Here is a 22706-nt window from a genome sequence, read left to right on the forward strand (position 1 = left end):
GGTCCTTGATGTCAGAAGACAAGGAGAGTGTTGGGGCATACACACTCACAGCGTTGACTGGGACATCAGATGTGAACGAGTGTAGTGCCAAAATTTTCTCGGATCCATTTGTAGGTGGCTCAATCATCCCCAGAAGTGAGTTCTTGATGGCAAATCCCACTCCATGTTCTCGTGTTTCTTCTGCGCTTTTCCCCTGCCAGAAAAATGTGTAGTCTTTTTCTCTGAGAGATCCGCTTGATGCTAGCCTTGTTTCTTGGAGGGATGTGATATCCACATTGAGTCATTTCAGCTCATCATTGATCACGGCAGTTTTACGTGCAGCATCGATCGGTTGAAGTTCCTCAGATAATCTAGATATCATGGTGCAAACGTTCCAGCACCCTATCTTTAAAGACGCTTTCTTTCTTTTACTTGATTTGCCTAATGCATTGGTTACAGTCTACTTGACAAAGTATAAAAATCTAAGTTCCAAGAATCCATTGAAGCAGGCAGACTGTGGCAGGACAACACCCTATTGTCTGGGGGCTGCTCAGTTTTATGGAAGGCGATGGTTGAGGAGTGAGATATGATGATCTCTCCCACCATCGGAGACAGCTTCTGGTGCTCAACTCTATGCCAATGGAGTAAGAGCTTAGAACTGGTGACTGCTGCCTCCCGTGTTCTGTCGACGCTCGAGGCAAAGCTAGAGTACCTCTCCAGGGCGCAAGCGTGGGCAGATAATATGGAGGCCCTGAGTTGCCCAGGCATCAGGACAGCCTTCCCTGTGTCACCAGTAAATTCCAGAGGAGAAGAACAAATACATCTGGTACCTGATCTGCTGTAGGAGTTGCCAGAAAGATACTAAAATATTAGTATCTGACCGCCTTTGGGGCTCCACTCCAGATTTTCTGTCTGAGTTTACTCTCATAGCCTTACATTCTCCCAAATTTACCCACAAGACAGTGGGGCTTTTCTGTCAGGGGTTGCTCCCTTAGCCTTACACCCTCCCGAGCTACCCACAAAGCAGTGGGTTTGATGAGATGCAGGTAGTACCACCCAAGGTACTACAGTAGCAGGCATAGCCTGACCTGACCTGTAGACAAATACAGTTGTTCTTAAAAATGCATTAGCTGATCACAGTTAGCCCTGGTGCCCTTGATGATCAACTTAAGCAACATACCAGTGAAGATTTACTAGTTAGTTTGTTTACAGACATCAAAAGCAGATATTCAAGAGTTACATCAAAATAATTTAGTCCTAAAACATCAAACCTTAAGAGAAGCTGTTTTCCTACTTTTTACATTTGTTCAATCACATACCTGTAACACAAAAAGTTATTATACAAAGTCTTAAACTACCAAAATGTGCATTCTGTGCATTATGTTTTTTTACAAAGGGTCACGAAGTAATGCACAAATAAAATATATTGAACTCATTTGAGACATTTAATGCAGTACAGTCTCCCATCATAGATGTATCTGACTAAATATCCCCAATGAGCAGCATGATTAGCAGCCATACCAGCCTCAGCTTGTGATCTCGTCTGCTCTCATAAGCCAAACAGGTTTGGTCATGGCCAACACTTAGATGGGAGATCTCCAAGGAAATTCTAGGGTGCTGCAGGAAGTGGTGTTGGTGATTCAGTAGGTGACACACTTCCATTTGACTCAGTTTTGGACCAAAGCCTACACAGGAAATTTTGGTAGACACAGTGTAATTACCCAAATGGGATTTTGGGCAGGACACCAGGGCTGAGGATGGTCATTTGCCACACATTCATGGTTTGACAGGGATACAGACTGCTTGGCAATTTTTTTTTTAAAGGCATGGCTGCTCTACAGTCCACTACAGAATTATTTTACCTTGTACTTAAAAAGAATTAATTTCTAGCTTTTTTGGTTGAAAAAACAATGTTCCAAACGGGAACCAAGTGTTACCAATGCAGTGTTATCTTTCTGAGTCCCACCTACAGCAAGTGCTTCTCCACAGCAATACGTTACTTTATATGAAATGTGTTTAGCTCTATAAAGCCATGTAAATCAGAGTTGTATAAATTTATTTTATCAAAGCAAGCATAGTACTATTTTAGTAAAAATTATATCAATATTTTGTGTTTTGGATTTTTCCCATTTGAATTAATGTATTACGTTTTTAATACAAAAAAACTGTACACTTGATATATTTGAAAAAAAAAAAGTGCTATGATTTTGAGGATCATTTAACCTAAAACTGTGATTTTTGCATTTTGGGGCATGACAAAGCTGTGGTTTTGCCATAAAAAAATTGTCACAATAAACAGCAAGACATAACTACAACTAGAATAACAGAAATGTAGAACTGGAAAGGATCTCGAGTCCCCTGCACTGAGGCAGGACTAAGTATTAGCTAAACCATCCCTCACAGGTATTTGTCTAACTTGTTCTTAAAAACCTCCAATGATGGAAATTCCACGACAGCCCTAGGTAATTTGTTCCAGTGTTTAACTGTCCTTACAGTTAGGAAGTTTTTCCTAATGTCTAACCTAAATCTCCCTTGCAGCAATTTAAGCGCATTACTGCTTGTCCTGGCCGCAGAGAATAAAGAGAACAATTTATCACTCTTCTCTTTATAACAACCTTTTACTTATTTAAAGACTGTTATCATGTCCCCTTCCTTAGTCTTCTCTTCTCCAGACAAAACAAAGCCAGTTTTTTTCAATCTTTCCTCGTAGGTCATGATTTCTAGACCTTTAATCAGTTTTGTTGCTCTCTTCTGGACTTTCTCCAATTCATCCACATCTTTTCCGAAGTGTGGTTTCCAGAACTGGACACACTACTCCAGTTGAGTCCTTATCAGTGCTGAGTAAAGTGGAAGAATTATTTCTCATGTCTTGCTTACAACACTCCTGCTAATACATCCCAGACTGATGTTTGCTTTTTTTGCAACAGTGTTACATTGTTGGCTCATATTTAGTTTTTGACCAGATCCTTTTCTGCAGTACTCCTTCCTAGGAAGTCATTTCCCATTTTGTATTTGTGTAACTGATTGTTCTGTGCAAAGTACTTTACATTTGTCCTTGTTGAATTTAATCCTATTTATTTCAGACATTTCTCCAGTTTGTCAAGATCATTTGAAATTCTGAACTAATTTTGAACAAATGTACCAATCTTTTAATGATCACAGGTAGAGAGGAGCTTGGCTCTACATCTCATCCAACAGACGTGACCTCCAGCAGAGCAATGCCCACTAATAGCAGGTATCAGATTAGTACTAATGAAGAATAAAAAGAGTGCCACCTGCTGAATTACCACTTTGAACACACTGGAGATTCCCCATCCAACTACAGACCAGGCTCAATCCTATTTATTTTATAAAATCTGACAAATCACAGCCTGAGGTGGTATGGCTCCAAGCCATACTAGTCACTCGGGCATCTTGTCTCATAGGCCTTGATGCAACAAAGCACTTAAGTACATACTTAAATCCCATTATACAGATTTGGCGACACAAATGTCTCATGAATTTTTGTCGGTTTTACTGAATTGTTCATCTCAGAAAAGAGCTCCCCCAATATAAAAAATATCTAAATGTTTCATTTTGCCTTTTTCTAAACAAAACTTACTGATTTTTTCTTTGAAACTCCTTTTTGCTTCAAAATTTCCATTAATTTTATTTAAAGTTTTTTAATTATTAAAAAATGCTTAAAATCTAAATAAAATGTTTTGTTTGGGATCAAATCATTTAGTTTGACCCAAAAATTACCTTTTTTTATTTTAATGTTAATGTTTCTAGCTCCTTTCATGCATTTGATGCATTTCATGCATTAACCTAGTGAGGAGGGCTTTAAACTAGGTTCACCGGGGGAAGGAGACCAAAGCCCTGAGGTAAGTGGGGAAGTGGGATAACGGGAGGAAGCATGAGCAGGAGTGCTCAACAGGGGAGGGCTCCTGCCTCATACTGAGAAAGACGGACGATCAGCGAGTTATCTCAAGCACCTATACACAAATGCGAGAAGCCTGGGAAACAAGCAGGGAGAACTGGAAGCCCTGGCACAGTCAAGGAATTATGATGTGATTGGAACAACAGAGACTTGGTGGGATAACTCACTTGACTGGAGTACTGTCATGGATGGATATAAACTGTTCAGGAAGGACAGGCAGGGCAGAAAAGGTTTGCAGATGACACTAAACTGGGAGGAGAAGTAGATACGCTGGAGGGTAGGGATAGGATACAGAGGGCCCTAGACAAATTAGAGGATTGGGCCAAAAGAAATCTGATGAGGTTCAACAAGGACAAGTGCAGAGTCCTGCACTTAGGACGGAAGAATCCCATGCACCGCTACAGACTAGGGACCAAATGGCTAGGCAGCAGTTCTGCAGAAAAGGACCTAGGGGTTACAGTGGACGAGAAGCTGGATATGAGTCAACAGTGTGCCCTTGTTGACAAGAAGGCCAATGGCATTTTGGGATGTATAAGGAGGGGCATTACCAGCAGATCGAGGGACGTGATCGTTCCCCTCTATTCGACATTGGTGAGGCCTCATCTGGAGTAGTGTGTCCAGTTTTGGGCCCCACATTACAAGAAGGATGTGGAAAAATTGGAAAACGTCCCGCGGAGCGCAACAAAAATGATTAGGGGACTGGAACACATGACTTACGAGGAGAGGCTGAGGGAATTGGGATTGTTTAGTCTGCGGAAGAGAAGAATGAAGGGGGATTTGATAGCTGCCTCCAACTACCTGGAAGGGGGTTCCAAAGAGGATGGATCTAGACTGTTCTCAGTGGTAGCAGATGACAGAACAAGGAGTAATGGTCTCAAGTTGCAGTGGGGGAGGTTTAGGTTGGATATTAGGAAAAACTTTTTCACTAGGAGGGTGGTGAAACACTGGAATGCGTTACCTAGGAGGGTGGCGGAATCTCCTTCCTTAGAAGTTTTTAAGGTCAGGCTTGACAAAGCCCTGGCTGGGATGATTTAGTTGGGGATTGGTCCTGCTTTGAGCAGGGGGTTGGACTAGATGACCTCCTGAGGTCTCTTCCAACCCTGATATTCTATGATTCTATGATTTGGAGAACAGCAACTCCTAAAGCTTCCAGTTTAGCTCAAGTGCATACAATGGGAGACAATTAACCTTATAGTTAGAGAATTAAAATACACCACTTTGCAAATCACATACCTAACAGCTTCCTAAATGTTTAAATTTGCCACACCCACCCTCTCTCTCTCCACATGCACAAACACATACAGATGGCAAGCTAGACAGTCCCCCAATATTGCAACAGGCTGGAAACTGCAACCCACTCTGGGGCAGCATTGTCTCCCTCTATTATGGTTTCCATCAGGGGTGGGCAGGCTTAAAGTGCACCTGGACCTCTATGGAAGCCCTAGCAGTGGAGAATATCTGGGGATGCACTGTATCACCACATCCTACGTATGCTCTAGTCTCAGCCCCTTTACCCACAGCCATCGCTAACTCATTACAGACTGAGCTGGCTCTTATGGTCCCGCATTGGAGCCCAGGTTGTGGGCTATTTGCATCACCAACACACCTCTTGAGGGAGACTTGCAACTGCCAGTGACCCTGACACCCTGGGTTACATGGATAGAAGTGAATGCAATCCAGGAGAAAATACAAGCCACAGAGAACATATGAACATTCCTCCAACTTTAAATTTTAACTTACCTTTCCTTTAATTTCACAAGACAGTTTCAGAATGTAGGTAGTGCTTTAGGACTGTACATATCTGCCTGTTGCCTATATCAGTTTGCACTCAGATGAATTGATTTTGTAGAAAAGAGTTTCATAGGGGACAGAATAGTTTACTCTCCACTGAAGAGCTCTCAGCTGACTCTTTCAAGTACCGAGGAGTCATGATCTCTACTTACTACACACAAACAACTGGCCAAATGAAGCCCTTCTTAACAAAATGCTCATAGAAGTCAATAACATAAATGTCTCTCTTTTAGCTAGTCAGTCTGATACCTTAGTAAATGTAGTATGCTAATGGCTGTGGGAAACTGACATTTAAAAATATAATCACTCCAGAAACATGGCTCATGTACAACATCTTTTAGTTCTTATGTTTTATTAGCCATTTGGATTCATTACTGTTTTGGGGAGGAAGGAAGGGAGGTTGATGTTCCTGGAAGTTGTTCCATTAAAATGTATTGAGCAGAGCTTTCCAATCACGCTTTAACATAACACTGCCCAATCTTCAAAGCTGGATCGTGGGCAATGTGTCACCATTTTTTCCATCACTGAAATTCATTCGGCCACACAAGAGATCATGCAGGTATTTTAGGACCTTCCATAAGAATATGAGCTAACCTCCTCTAATCTCAAAGCATACTCTGATCTTTTCTTGTTTTTTTCTTTCAGGCAAGGCTGCAGCCTGGCTCACAGCTACCACACTGTCATTGTACTTTTGAATTATGACAGTCTGAAAGAGCACTGCAGTATTTAATAGCCTGAGATCACAGACTCTCCTGACACAATACTTAACCAGGTTCTGTCTTTCTTTCAGTGCACTCATTATTTGTACATGTTCTATGACATCTAGGGAGAATATGTTATCACTAAAATTCTCTTTTCTTTTGCTGTTTGCTCTTCCATTGTATTTATCTTCCCCACCTCACTTTCTCAATGACACTGTCAATTTTTGTCAAAGAAGAGCATTAACACAGATTTGCAAGGCCCTGTTCACTAATCTTTTAGGAATATTTGGGTGCCCTTTAGGATTTAAAACAAACACTGCACACTGGAAATGACTTATATTCCAAAGCTCAACAAACCACTTGATTATCACATTAGTTAAGGGAAAAAAAAGGCTCCTACAAGTCTTTGTTCAAACTTCTTCAGATTCAGCTATTCAAATCGCAGGGCAGAAAAGCAGAAGTGGTGAGGGTTCAGAAAAATTACACATAAAAACACAGACACAATATTTTGTAGTAAAGGGTTGAAGTGGAGTACTTGCATCTGACTGTAGCCATATTCAAGCTGTACTTCCGGGAGGGGTTCTAATAAAAGCACCAGTAAAGGTTATAATCCAAGATACATTTCTCCTTTGCATTTACAGACCACAAGACTACTTTCTAAATCTTCAGATTGTTTCTATATACCTTCCTTTCTCAGCTCATGCCCTCACCAACATAGAGGTGAACAGTGCAATGAGATTTTGTGAAGTGAATATATCATATGGATGCACATTTTCCAAGGCAGAAGAGTCTGCAAATTACTCTCTCTGCCTACCCTGCATCTGTCTAATGCACAGAAAAATCATGTCCTTATCAACATTTCTACTGAAGACTCAACAAATACCACTGTACCACCACATTCTTGGGCTATGAGCTTGTCAGATCTCATAAACTGTGTGTGATCCAGGGACCTCCTGATGCCAACTGGCAGAGGGCATAAGGGGTGCCTAAGTGTTACAGGATGCTGCTGGGTCTGGTATTTACTTTCTGGTTCACAAGGGTGTCATGTGAGCTCTAATAAAAACTTGTGTTACACTGGTCAGCAATAGCATTACAAAATGCATGTGTGGATGTTGTGTAATGAGTTATGTATATTCAAAGAAAATTATGTTCTTAAGGTCTGTGTATAGGGACTGGTCTCCAGCAAAGGTGAAAAGCAGGCTCTCTTTCATAGAAGAGATGTTTACCTATCTATCAGTTTACACATCAACTATGTATTTGTCTGATTCACAATCGGCAACCATTAGCATTCTAAGTCAAATGCTAATGAGGAGCTGATATGGACTTCAGACGAAAACTAACAGGAAGATGTAAACAGAGGTGCGGGGACGCCCTACCTTGAGGTGCCGATCAAAAGTTTGTTCTGGTGTATCTGGGGGCAACAATGACACCCTGGCATCCTTCATCTAAGAAGTAAATGGGCAGCGAGTTTTCTTCCTGAAAAAGGGATCTCACCCAGGCTTGGCTGAAAACACTGGCAAGAACGTTGGGTGAGGTAAGCTTCCGTAGACAGGACGAGAACTTGTGAGATAAATTTAGTCTCTAGAAGACACAATATGATTCTGTTTTATATGTAACCATTTGTTTCCAATACCCTTCCTCACTATCACTTGAATCTCTGTTCTTTGACAATAAACTTATTCTTGTTTTCATTACAAATAAACCTAAGTGCTGTGTGTTCAGCAGAGCTGTGTTCTGAAGTATAACAAATAAGCTGCAGTGTGCTGTTCCTCTGGGAACAGTAGGCCTGGTAATTCTATGTGTTCAGTGGATAAGGGGCTGGACACTGCAGGGAACACTGGGAGGTCTCGGGGGTTGGGGTGTGGTTTTGCTAACCAGTACAGAAAGAGCTAGGCCTGCAGAGGTCTGAGATAGTGTGTGTGTTGCCAGAGGCTGGTGGCTTCAGGAAGCTGATCCACAGCAAGCACAAACAAGACTTCCTCACACTAGGGGCAGGTGGTGGTGAGTTGCCTCACAGTCTGGGTGCTCCTCGGGAGGGTCACACTCTGCTGGATTGGGCTTGAGCAGAGAGCCCTCCAAGGAAAACCAAGGTGCTGTAGGAAATGGTGCTGGTAATGCAGCGGGTGGCACTTGTCTATTTGAATCAGTCTTGAACCAATGTCCCAGTATGATATAAGAGGATACCATGCAGCTAGAAGTGTTGTCTCTTCAGCGAGGCATAAAAATGAGGCCCTGACCCTTGTGGTGGGTAAATATCTCATGGAGCAGTACTGAAGAGAAGCAATGCTAGTTTAGAGCATTACATTTGGTCCATTTCCTTACCTTGTTGTTTCACCGTATATGGTGTTATTTATTTTCTATCCCAAACTATTAAGTGTGGCTGCATGCCTTCAAATGGCTGAAGTGATGATCCCTACGTATCTATAGGATAAGTACTTATGTTTTTTTGGGGAAAAGGCTCTTTGTGCATTTGTCATTATCTTTCTAAACTTCCAAAGTTTGCTTGTTTCTCCCCCAGCTCTTTCTTTTTGTGCCCAACTGTCTCTGGCTTGGGCATTCCCCCTAAAACTGGCAACATCTGTTCCTCTGACTCCAGAAAATAACTATCCCCCAATTAGACCAAGGCATATTGGATCTGACACACAGGCTGCTGTTTTGAGTCTTTTATCTCCCACTTAACCCCACTTACAGGAAACAATGCTTCAAGGTGAACCATCCACCAGTTCTGCACCATATACATGTAGCTACTTGAATATCTGCAGAGCAGAGAAACAGATGTCTTCATCTGGCATCAGACTCATAACTACTCACTGAAGCCCATGCAGCCAGGCCACCTACCTGGCATTATGTCCTCTGTTTCTGCCCTATCCCTTTGTTACTGAAAAGGTTTGTTCCTCCTTAATAGCCAGCTTTTTGAAATATCATGCTCCAATTGCCATAGACTCTCACTTGGGCTCTCTCACCTTTTAAAATTAATGTTAGTAGTTGGCCCCTGGCAATACAATAGTATTTAACTCAAAGTTTCATGCAATAAATAGCTCAGATTTCAGATTTAAAAACACAAACACACAGAGAGAGAACATTCGATGATTGCACAGTAGTTTTATGCATCTAGCAATTTTACATACTCCATTGTTATTCATGTAAGGCCAACCAAGCGGTCCTCAAGGGATGGCATGCACAAGCATAACATTCTAAGTGTTAATAGGAAACGGATCTGAACAAAGAACCGCATTTCCCTATTATATTGTGTTTCTGCTTTAGTACAACATGTCAGCTTCCTTCACAGCTGGCTAATTTGCCTGTTGTTTCAGAGGGCAACTATCATCTGCCTGTAACTTTCTTCTTTTCAATCCAATTTATGTACCGTGTGTGTGTGTGTGTGTGTGTGTGTGTGAGAGAGAGAGAGAGAGAGAGAGAGATCTATTTAAATGATGACAAACTTTGGAAATCTTGTAACAAAGTGGCTATCACAACATAAAAGGCAAATGAAGTGATGTGTGCATTAGGCCTAAAGAAGAAAGCAAAAAGCAATGGCCCAATAGGGTTGCCAGATGTCCAGTTTTCAACTGCAACACCGGATCGAAAAGGGACCCTGGAGGCTCTGGTCAGCAATGCTGACCAGGCCATTAAAAGTCTGGTTGGAGCAGGGCTGGCAGGCTCCCTACCTGGCTCTGCGTGGCTCCTTGGAAGCAGTGACATGTCCCTCAACTCCAAGGAGTAGGCACGGCCAGGGGGACTCTGTGTGCTCCCCCCCGCCCCAAGCACCAGTTCCGTAGCTCCCATTGGCCAAGAATGCCAGCCAATGGGAGTAGCAGGGGCGACGCCTATGGGCAGGGGCACTGTACACTGGCTGCCCCTATGCCTAGTAGCCAAGGGACATTTTGCCGCTTCTGGGAGCCCCTGAGGTAAGCGCCTCCCGGAGCCCACTCCCTGTTCCCCTCCCTTACCGCAACCCTCTGCCCCAGCCCTGAGCCCCCTCCCGCACCCAAACTCCCTCCCAAAGCCCGCACCCCCTCCTGCACCACAATCTCCAGTGCTGATCCCCCTTTCACACTCCGAAACCCTCGGCCCCAGCCCAGAGCCCCCTCCTGCACCCCAAACCTCTCATCCCTGGCCCCACCCCAGAGCCTGCACCCCCCACTGGAGCCATTACCCCCCCGCCACACTCTAACCTTCTGACTCAGCCTTGAGCTCCCTCCCGTACCCAAACTCCCTCTCAGAGTCCACATTCCAAACCCCTAGGCTCCACCCCCGAGACTGTAGCCCCCTCTTGCACCCCAAACCCCTCATCCCCGGCCCCACCCCACAGTCCTCTCCCACACCCTGAACCCCTCATGTCTGGTCTCACCCCAGAGCCTGCACTCCCAGCCAGAGCCCTCACCCCAGGGATGAAAGTAGCACAAAAGACTTACCGGTGCGGGGGGCCTGGCTCCGGGCCCCTGGAAGGGGCAGAGCCTTGGGCGGCAGAAGCAGGGCTCGGGGGGTCAGCCTCCCTTAGCCAGCACTTCTGCGCTGCCCAGCCTGTGCCACCCTTTTAAATCACCAGTTCCCAGGGCAGCTGCCCCTTTTGCCCCCCCACACCTGTCGGCAGTCCGGCCGATAGGATCCCTACTGGCAGGGCCGCCGACCAGGGCAGGGGGGCAAAAGGGGCAGCAGCAGCACTTTAACGTCAGCTGCATACGGGCCTGTACCAGCGGCCACTTCTTGCCGGTATTCAGTACCAGCCCGTACGGCCCACGTCCACCTCTGCGTCCCCCCCTCCTGCACCCTAACCCCCTGTCCCAGCCCAGTGAAAATGAGCGAGTGAGTGAGGGTGGGGTTGAGTGAGTGATAGAGGGAGGGGGGATGGAGTGAGTGGAGGGTGGGGCCTCGGAGAAGGGGCCTGGCAGGAGCAGGGCCTCAGGGAAGAGGCAGGGCAGGGGGCGGGGCAAGGGTGATCCGTTTTGTGCAATTAGAAAGTTGGCAACCCTATGGTCCAATCAGTGTAATTAATGATCACAAATAAATCAATTAACTGTTTGTTACTGTAAATAAAAAATACAGAAAGGTGCAAGGAAATTTTTTTGCATTTTGTGACTCAGCCTCGAAAAAGAATTACATTCTGTTTTTATGAGTTCTCTAAGTAATTTCCTCCCTCCAGACATGCATGCAGTTTATCCTAAGGGATAGATTTACCACCCCCACTGGAAAAGAAAGAAAGCATGTTAGAATGTACAAAAATCTGTGTGAGTTGTCTTAAAAAGGGGCCAATCATACTGGCAAACTTTTTTATGACGAAATTTTCAAAGGCACTAAATCTGGCATCTACTTGCACAAACTCAAGTTGCTTATGAGTGCAGGTTTGGGTACAATCACTTGTGGATACAATGAAGGCATTTATCCATTTTTACATAATACACTTTTGCTCATTTTGCATATGAAAGTGGGCTTTGGTGCCTATAAATTCTATGTTTCAGAGTAACAGCCGCGTTAGTCTGTATTCGCAAAAAGAAAAGGAGTACTTGTGGCACCTTAGAGACTAACCAATTTATTTATTTTAAATTTATTTATTTTTTTATTTATTTTATTTATTCTAAAGCTCATGCTCAAATAAATTGGTTAGTCTCCTTTTCTTTTTATAAATTCTATCATTTTTGTTTGCACGAGTGAAAATGGCTGAAAGTTGCACAAAAGTAATAGCACACAAACAAATGGACAGTGTGCTTTGGCTCTTAATTTACAGTGACTGAATAAAAAACAGACCTCTATCAATCTTTTACTCAAATGTTCTTGCATTTGCTAATTATAGGGCCCACTCCTTCCACCTCTCTTTGCTTCCTGTTGCATCCTGCTGTGAAGCTGGTATGCTCATTGTGTGCCATCACAGCCGCTTTCACCTCATAAACACAACAGGTTCACTGCATGACCCAGCAGAAGGAAAGGGTCTCGTTCATAACACAAAGATATGAAATGAGGATAAATAGGGGGACTAGCTGTGACAGCCACAGCAAGTTCGCTGGGGTTCAGTGGACTTCAAGATTCAAAGACTGAGGCACGCCACCATTGTGGGTCTTAGAAAGAATTTTATTTCAACTGACTGCAGGGTTCTCTCACTGCGAAGAGTCCCTAGTTTTTCAACAACATTCACAGTCCCAAAATAGAGCAAGTTCAGAGTATGTGACACTCTTGTACAGCATTCCATCAGCAGAGTACTCTTACCCCAAGGTCCAGGATGTGTTTCTCCCTTGGAGAAAGGGCACCTCCCATGGAGAAGCTCAGATTTGTAAAGTAAATTTGTAGAGATTTGTAAAGTGCTGAGTGCACTGCTGAACTCAGCACTGCAAAACTTAGATAATTTAGGAGTCTAAATCTCATTTTCAAAAGTGATTCAGGCACTTGGGATTTTGGCTCCTAACTGCCTAAATTCCTCTTGAAAATGAGAGTTAGGTTCCTAAATCAGTGAGGCACTGCAACACCAAAATCTTTGGAAATCGAGGCCCTACTTCCTGACTAGGGCTTAGCTCCCTTCAGGACTACAGTTTATAACTCATTCTGAGATAGGGCAGGTACTTTCAATCTTTTTAGTCACTCTTTACCCCTAAGATACCTATACTCAGTCAAACTAGCCAAGGCCAGTTTTCACCACCAAGCATTCTCCTTTCCTCAAGTTTGCTCCTGTGAGAAATCGCCACCAATCTTTTAAGCCAGAGAGGTGTGTAGACTGAGCAAAAGAGGAAGACAACAATGTTTCTGCTTTTAATAAACGCAAAAGAAAATATATTAAATTAGAAAAAGCTTCTCCGCCTATGTTGTCCACTAGACACTGACTGCTTGTACCCATTAAAGAGCCCATAGAACTATTCATAAATACGAGCATTAGGGCTGCTAGAAAATTTTCCAGCAAATCTTTTTTTGATGGAAAACTAGGTTTTCCTGGAAATGAACATTTTTGGAAAGTGGCTGTTTTTCTTTAAATATTTCATTAAAAAAAAAATAAAATAAAAAATGGTTTTTGTTTGTTTGTTTATTAAAGGTCAATTTTTCCACTAAGTGAGCGAGGTAATATCTTTGATTGGACCAACTTCTGATGGACTTTTATTGGACCAACTTCAGGTCCCAGACCTGAAGAAGCTGGAAAGCTTGTCTCTCTCACCAACAAAAGTTGGTCCAATAAATTACTTCACCCACCTTGTCTCTCCGATATTCTGGGATCAATACGGCTACAACAACAATGCATACAATTTTTCCACTGAAAATTTTGATAACAATTATTGATAAAAATTAAACAAGTTTTCCAAAGTTTTCTAAAGTAGGGGGGAAAATTCTGATCAGCTCTAGTGAGGGTGCCTGGCTGATATCACCATCATTCCAACTCAAGTAACTACAGTCTCCTGAAGTTTCAAATCCATAGGACATTGCCTCTGGACATACATTCTTTGGGAGTGTTAGCTGTGTGCTATTAAAGAGTTGCAGCATTGCACTACAAAGGAGGCTTCATTTCCACAACAGAGACCCTCTACGGGGTGTTGCAAAGCCTAGCTGTTTGCAAAGAGTTTTGAAATCTTCAGAAGGACAACACAATAGAACATCAATCTGTTATTTTAAGTGACAGCTACTACACTTTAAATTCTAACTAAAATTCAATAAAACTTCGCTTATGTTTATATCAACATTCCCAACCATTTTTCTGGGAAGTATCTAATAAGCTGACACTGGCATAATTACATAGGCATGAATTCTTATGTTAAGATTGATCTACTCACAATCGAGAAGGAAATGTTTTATAGACCTTTCCAGGTGCAACCTAATAGAGCAACTACTGATCTGCCTGCCACAAAAAAAAAAAAAAAAGACATGCATGGCGGTATGTTTCATTTTCAGTAATCTGAGGCACTTCACAGGACATGGGAAAAGTAGCCAAAGAGCAAGGGGTTAGCGGAGGGAGCTGGCAACAGGTTTTATTCCTCTTCTTTGTTATGCAATCTGCTGAAACCCCAGGTAAAAGAATTAAGGGCGAAGATATGGTACGTAGTGCATTTCTGAATTTTCTGGGTAACTAAAGCCTGGATTAGATGTTGGGGTGTGCAAGGCTTAAGGCCAAAGACTGGATGAGTTTAACCCACCCCTGACTGAAAGATGTGCATAATCTCCCTGAAATGCTTAACCTGGACTGCTCTACTGACATTATGAAATGGAATCTAGCCATAAAAATGAAATTCAGATCAGAGCATTTAGGGGGCATTAGTGACATCTTGGGAAGCCAATTAAAAAGTTCTTATTGTATCCAGAATTCAAGAGCCATTTCATAATCTTTATATTAGTTTAGACATAATACTGTGGGTGCGTATTAGCTGACCCTAAAAATCTGCTCTGTTCAGTAAATAATAAATACATTTTGGAAACAAAAAGTTTATGGTAGATAGGCACAAAGACTCCAATTTACCACTTCTATTAGTAATTTACTTTAGTGTACCTTTTAGTGTGACTATTTTATGGGGTTTAGAATTAAAAAGTAGCACTAATGGTTTTTAGGAAAACACATGGGGGGCAAATTCTACGTTGTTTTACCTTTTATTCAGACCTATTGACTGACTACAGTGGAGCTTCATGAGGAGTAAATCAGTGCAGAATTTGACACATGGCTGTTACTGGAAAAGTATGCTGTATTTGTTGGGCAAACTGCAGGTGTCACATTACCTTGCTTGAAGTCCCCTAAGCTTCATTCATTTATTTATTTTTAAAGGTCTGTTTGAGCTTTGCCAATTCTCAAAGGGACTCTTACTTTATAAGCTTTTAAAGCTCCCAAAGACTCTCTCTTGTCCACCATCTTGGACATAGTGGAAAGGTTCCCCCATAGATATTTTTCTAACTTCAACAGAGCTTTTAAAAACATGTCTATTCTCTGCCAGATACATTAAATTACAAAAATGAAGTTTTATGGATTTGGAAGTGGCCATGGGAACATACTGCAGCCCCAGAAAACCCTTGTGGTCCCCTGTGGGTTCTTTGCTGTGAAATCTCATGGGACCTGCAAGTCCACTATGCTTTTAAATAGAGAAGGGCCCAATGAAACCTTGGATCTAAACACTCCTGAACTTTGGAGAAGTTTGGAACCAGATTCTAACCTGATGATTGATGCCTATGTCCATGATGGGGTACATTCTCTACTTTTAAAATGATGCTACAGGATGTCAACGTCAAACCCCTATACATCCAACACTCTGTGCCTTCCACCAGCAATGACTTTGCTGCATTCTAATTCTGATCTGCCAACCTCTTTTCATTTAAATCCCTCACAGAGATGCACATCTGTGTGGCTCACAAGAATTAATCAACAATAACATGATACAGGCTCAGATTTTCAAAAGAGCTTCCTTTGAAAATCCCAATCATAAACTACATATTTAAAAAACACACTAGTTATTCCCAGTGGGTCCTGTCTGCTTTGTGTCAGATATTGCTTACATTGCAAGGTCTTTAGGATAGGGCATGTCTGTATTTTGTGTCTTGTACAACACTGAGCGCTCTTTTGGTGCTTATCTAATAATAAATAATACAGAACTGAAATGCGGCTTCAGTGCTTTAAGAGAGCAGTATGCACAGCATATTGCTGTTTAGCTTTGGTCTTCTATGTCTATTTAGACATTTCTATAAATTTACTGCACGCACACACACACACACATAATTTAAGAAAAAACATAAGCATATTCAGCTATAACTTGTTCTTTACCATCTTTCTCTGCTATTCCCAAATTAGCAGCTGCTGTCTCTGCCCCTTTTACCTCCAGTTGTGAGGCAGCTGTCAGCCTCTTCCACTAACCCTTCTAACCCCCAACTAGAGACTCGATATGGCCTTAGCATTAACCCTTGTTTTAATCAGCTTGGAGCCTGAGAAACCTAGCCTGCGTCCTCCTGGGAACATTATGAACTGCTGGTGGGCCACTGGGCTAGACCTCATCTAGCAGTCTATTTGATACTGTCGCCTACATTTCTGTGTGAATTAATGCAGACGTGCTCTTTTTGGTGCATGCTGCAGCTCTTTGGCACAGCTGTGAAATCTGAATAATCTTTTACAAAGAAGACACAGACTGGGGGGCAAATAGCAGCAGAGTGAAAAGCAGTCAGAAGCCAGTCTCGATAAGGGGCATGTTTTTGAGGAAAATGGCTTTTTAATTTATTTATTGACATTGGCAGATAGATAAGCAGCATCCACTATTTTCACTTTCTTCTGCAAGCTTCTACATAGAGAGCTCTTAGGCAGACACTGAAATAGGGCTTACGTTTGGAATCCTAATACATGAGATAAGCAGTATCTTTTGGTACAGGCAAGTACAGGGTTGGACAATTGCCTGCAGAAATGATGCTGAGCCAGAAAATCAGCAGCTCCTTGTATTATTTCATTAGCAATAATTACTGCCAGTGCTCAAACTGTATATGACATGGTCTTGTACACATAGTTGATTTGGTGTCTATTCATTAAAGAGGTGATAGGTGCAGAGTGAATGATGTCAGCAATAACTGATTAAAAGCATGAGAGAGTCATAAGCCAGGCTATTATACCTGCTCAGTAAACATCCCGGAAATTATAACTAGCAGTTCATCATTCATCTCAATCAGTGTTCAGTGTGTGCAAACAAAGAGATTTACAAACATAATAAAGCAATAAAAACATCCCCAGAATATTTTGATGAACAAGTTTATGACTGCACTAATGAGCCATGCCAGCATATAGCTAACCAGCTGGTTTAAGATTGCTGATTGGTTCCGCTATATTACAAAGGATAGACTGAGCAGCCGGAATTTTTCAGAATTAATTAAAGAGAAACAAAAAGACCAGACTCATAGGTAGGTGCTAAAGACAGAGTGGTAGGAATTATGAAAGAAGGCTCTGTTTTAGGTTATTTAGTTATTAATCTGACAAGCTGCATTTGAAGATCAGTGTTCCAATGAAACCTGGTACTAGTCACTTTTACTGTGTGTGGGAAAATGTCTGAGCTGCCAGACAGATAGGTTGCATTGCAGCAATTGGGAATCCTTTTAAGGAAGAAAGGGGTGTTGAATACGTATCACTACAGGATATGCCCACACAAGCTTTGTGTGTGTGTTTCTAAATAAGAAGTCATGACAGACCATGGCACCAAGGGGATCAGCTCACACACAATGAAACCACAGACCAAAACACAAATTGTAGACATGGCTTAAAAAGTGAACAACTTTAGGGAATGGAGATATGATCCAAGCCACACTGATGCCCACCTTGGAACCCTCTGGTGCAACTCTTACTCACATAGGTGAGCACATACATGAGTGAGTGTTGACAGCTGTGAGAAACTGCTGATCAGTCAAGCCCTATGTGTTCTGCGCCCTTTCACCGGGGCAAAGATAGCATAGCCAATTTGCACATGTGGATGTCTCTCCACACAATCCTTGCATTATGACTGGCTCCCTCATTGTGCGGGGGCTGATGCAAGAGGAGACAGATCACCTTGTTCTTAGTCACAGTCAGACAACAGATACAAATAGCTGAGAAGCAAATGTTGCAATTATCACAATACATAGTCCAAAAACTCTTGCTAATTAGCCAAGCCCTGCTGGCCAAATAAATACTAAAAGGGATTGACTACTTGGGTCCAGTTGGTTGGCATATGGATCTGGGTATTGCAAGAACTAGGTTCACCAGGGGAAGGAGACCAAAGCCCTGAGGTAAGTGGGAAAGCGGGATACCGGGAGGAAGCACAGGCAGGAATGTCTGTGAGGGGAGGGCTCCTGCCTCATACTGAGAATGAGGGGCGATCAGCAGGTTATCTCAAGTGCTTATATACGAATGCACAAAGCCTTGGAAACAAGCAGGGAGAACTGGAGGTCCTGGTGATGTCAAGGAATTATGACGTGATTGGAATAACAGAGACTTGGTGGGATAACTCACATGACTGGAGTACTGTCATGGATGGTTATAAACTGTTCAGGAAGGATAGGCAGGGCAGAAAAGATGGGGGAGTAGCACGGTATGTAAGGGAGCAGTATGACTGCTCAGAGCTCCAGTACGATACTGCAGAAAAACCTGAGTGTCTCTGGATTAAGTTTAGAAGTGTGAGCAACAGGAGTGATGTAGTGGTGGGAGTCTGCTATAGACCACCGGACCAGGGGGATGAGGTAGATGAGGCTTTCTTCTGGCAGCTCGCGGAAGCTACTAGATCGCATGCCCTGGTTCTCATGGGTGACTTTAATTTTCCTGATATCTGCTGGGAGAGCAGTACAGCGGTGCATAGACAATCCAGGAAGTTTTTGGAAAGCGTAGGGGACAATTTCCTGGTGCAAGTGCTAGAGGAGCCAACTAGTGGGGAGCTTTTCTTGACCTGCTGCTCACAAACCGGGAAGAATTAGTAGGGCAAGCAAAAGTGGATGGGAATCTGGGAGGCAGTGACCATGAGTTGGTTGAGTTCAGGATCCTGACACAGGGAAGAAAGGTAAGCAGCAGGATACGGACCCTGGACTTCAGGAAAGCAGACTTCGACTCCCTCAGGGAACGGATGGGTAGGATCCCCTGGGGGACTAACATGAAGGGGAAAGGAGTCCAGGAGAGCTGGCTGTATTTCAAGGAATCCCTGTTGAGGTTACAGGGACAAACCATCCTGATGTGTCGAAAGAATAGTAAGTATGGCAGGCAACCAGCTTGGCTTAACGGTGAAATCCTAGCAGATCTTAAGCATAAAAAAGAAGCTTACAAGAAGTGGAAGGTTGGACATATGACCAGGGAAGAGTATAAAAATATTGCTCGGGCATGTAGGAATGAAATTAGGAGGGCCAAATCGCACCTGGAGCTGCAGCTAGTGAGAGATGTTAAGAGTAACAAGGAGGATTTCTTCAGGTATGTTGGCAACAAGAAGAAAGCCAAGGAAAGTGTGGGCCCCTTCATGAATGAGGGAGGCAACCTAGTGACGGAGGATGTGGAAAAAGCTAATGTACTCAATGCTTTTTTTGCCTCTGTCTTCACAAACAAGGTCAGCTCCCAGACTGCCCTCGGTGGAGAAAGAGGTGGTTAGGGACTATTTAGAAAAACTAGACGTGCACAAGTCCATGGGGCCGGATGAGTTGCATCCGAGAGTGCTAAAGGAACTGGCGGCTGTGATTGCAGAGCCATTGGCCATTATCTTTGAAAACTCGTGGCGAACGGGGGAAGTCCCGGATGACTGGAAAAAGGCTAATGTAGTGCCAATCTTTAAAAAAGGGAAGAAGGAGGATCCTGGGAACTACAGGCCAGTAAGCCTCACTTCAGTCCCCAGAAAAATCATGGAGCAGGTCCTCAAAGAATCAATCCTGAAGCACTTACATGAGAGGAAAGTGATCAGGAATAGTCAGCATGGATTCACCAAGGGAAGGTCATGCCTGACTAATCTAATCGCCTTCTATGATGAGATTACTGGTTCTGTGGATGAAGGGAAAGCAGTGGATGTGTTGTTCCTTGACTTTAGCAAAGCTTTTGACACGTCTCCCACAGTATTCTTGTCAGCAAGTTAAGGAAGTATGGGCTGGATGAATGCACTATAAGGTGGGTAGAAAGTTGGCTAGATTGTCGGGCTCAACGGGTAGTGATCAATGGCTCCATGTCTAGTTGGCAGCTGGTGTCAAGTGGAGTGCCCCAGGGGTCGGTCCTGGGGCCGGTTTTGTTCAATATCTTCATAAATGATCTGGAGGATGGTGTGGATTGCACTCTCAGCAAATTTGCGGATGATACTAAACTGGGAGGAGTGGTAGATACCCTGGAGGGCAGGGATAGGATACAGAGGGACCTAGACAAATTGGAGGATTGGGCCAAAAGAAATCTGATGAGGTTCAATAAGGATAAGTGCAGGGTCCTGCACTTAGGACGGAAGAACCCAATGCACAGCTACAGACTAGGGACCAAATGGCTAGGCAGCAGTTCTGCGGAAAAGGACCTAGGGGTGACAGTGGACGAGAAGCTGGATATGAGCCAGCAGTGTGCCCTTGTTGCCAAGAAGGCCAATGGCATTTTGGGATGTATAAGTAGGGGCACAGCGAGCAGATCGAGGGACGCGATCGTCCCCCTCTATTCGACATTGGTGAGGCCTCATCTGGAGTACTGTGTCCAGTTTTGGGCCCCACACTACAAGAAGGATGTGGATAAATTGGAGAGAGTCCATTTCCACAAAAATGATTAGGGGTCTGGAACACATGAGTTATGAGGAGAGGCTGAGGGAACTGGGATTGTTTAGTTTGCAGAAGAGAAGAATGAGGGGGGATTTGATAGCTGCTTTCAACTACCTGAGAGGTAGTTCCAGGGAGGATGGTTCTAGACTATTCTCATTGGTGGAAGAGCACAGGACAAGGAGTAATGGTCTCAAGTTGCGGGGGGGAGGTTTAGGTTGGATATTAGGAAAAACTTTTTCACTAGGAGGGTGGTGAAACACTGGAATGCGTTGCCTAGGGAGTGGTGGAATCTCCTTCCTTAGAAGTTTTTAAGGTCAGGCTTGACAAAGCCCTGGCTGGGATGATTTAATTGGGTATAGGTCCTGCTTTTGAGCAGGGGGTTGGACTAGATGACCTTCTGGGGTCCCTTCCAACCCTGATATTCTATGATTCTATGAAGAAGAGGGTCTTTCCAAAGAGAAATAAACCCGAAGTCCTACTACTTAAAGTGACAATTAAAGACCCCATAACCCTTTTCACAAGAGGTGTTCACAAGTTTTCCTGGTTAAGTACCACTTTGGGTTCTTATATTCTATCCACACAGACCTCCTGTAGTTTCAGATGGATACAATATTCTCCTTAATCCCATCTCTAAATTGTTGTGTAATGCTGCTGTGTACTGTTAAATAGAGTAGCTGTCATGCTGCACCTAGTGGTGGATAGACAGTGAGAGTACTTCGGGCAAGTGCAGGGAAGATAAGGGCGGCTGCACACCAGATGGAATGTTCAGCATTAACTTATTCATTAACTTGTAACTCTCCTGAAGACCTGTAAAAGGGGTCGCAGTATTGCAGAGAGTTCACCTCTGCCCTCAGCTTACCCCTCCTCCATCCCTGCCTAGGCCTGGGGAAGAAGAAACAATGTCATCCCTTACTGTGTCCTGCCCCAGCCCAGAATTACCTGGTTTTCATCCTCACCAGCAGACATTCGGCCATCAACAAAATGTGGCTGTTCATCTGTGGAATTGAACAAAGCACCAGCCAAAACAAGTGACAGCTGCACTATGCACCAGTTTAGGAATCGAAAAGGAGGAAGTCTACCATATCAATCAAAGAGCATGCAAAGGTAAGAACAAAGTAATAGCCATAAGGGAATTTGGCCTTAACACTGCTGTAAATCCCCTGGCTCTTGTGATAAAAGTACAATCAAGCCTGATTTTTATTAATATTAGATGTGTAACTGAATGTGCACAATGTCCAAAGCGTGCATCTACTTGCACACACAATCACAACTGTAAGCTCTCTAACCAGGCTATTGCGGGCACAAATGGCTGATTCTGATCACCTAGTTTGTACACACATTGTACACACAAAAGGCAAATGCATCTTAAGCATACAGTTGCACACAAATGTATGTATATAACTGCATGTCTTTTTGAAATATGGCCCTAATGATGACATCCTGTCAAGACTTCAGTGTTATAGCTCATCCAAAATATTTTAGCCTTTTTCAGAGAAGTGTGACCTCACCACTAGAGTTTATCTTTTTTAGATACTGAGTACAATCTACTGCCTGATTCACAAGCGGCTATTCTTTCTGAATAAGCCCGTCTTCCTCAAGTTATAAATAGTGTGAAGTGATTCCTATAGCTCTGAGCCTTGAAAAGTGGGGGGAATAAAAATTACAGTTGCCTAAGGCAAATTCAAGGAATTATAATCATGAAATAAGCCACGGTAAAGGAAAAGGGATGGGTAAAGACATCAAATAAATGTATAATTAATGTGCTACTGTCTTCAGAATTCAAATGAAACTTCATATTTATGAACAGTTACCAGTACCTACAGCAGCTGATTAGAGCAAGGATAAATGAACAAGGTTAATTAATAGTTACAGAAAGAAAAATTCTGTTCCAAAGGAATAACCTGAATTTTTCAATAAAATCACTTTGAAGTACTTCAAAAACTATAAGTCAAATACTTTTGTCTGTAGCTGTCAGTTTCCAATTCTACTTTCTAAATGAGTAAAAAAATAGTATCTTTTATGGGCTATTACTTTCAAATAGGAATCACACAGTATTACATTAGTACCTTCATATCTACAGGTTGTAACAAATTATTTGTATTTGATCCAAAATATTTCACGTGGGGATAAAAAAAGAGCTGCTAAAAGAGCAATTCAGCCATATA

General features: G+C 43.0%; 1 protein-coding gene and 1 long non-coding RNA gene across 2 annotated transcripts in view; one reads left to right on the forward strand and one right to left on the reverse strand.

Moving 5' to 3' along the window:
• The window catches only part of CREB5 (cAMP responsive element binding protein 5), a gene marked incomplete at its 5' end in the record, with an annotated part of 353505 nt that overhangs the window by 137651 nt on the left and 193148 nt on the right, over positions 1 to 22706 (reverse strand). The gene's annotated exons all lie outside the window — the stretch shown is intronic.
• The window catches only part of LOC311516956, a 28871-nt gene continuing 27590 nt past the window's right edge, over positions 21426 to 22706 (forward strand). The window contains exon 1 of the long non-coding RNA XR_014710538.1: positions 21426 to 21645. This is a non-coding gene — a long non-coding RNA (uncharacterized lncRNA). The remainder of the gene's footprint in view (positions 21646 to 22706) is intronic.

This window comes from Lepidochelys olivacea (genome assembly GCF_965140295.1).
Source record: "Lepidochelys olivacea isolate rLepOli2 genome assembly, chromosome: 2".
NCBI classification, from domain to species: domain Eukaryota; kingdom Metazoa; phylum Chordata; order Testudines; family Cheloniidae; genus Lepidochelys; species Lepidochelys olivacea.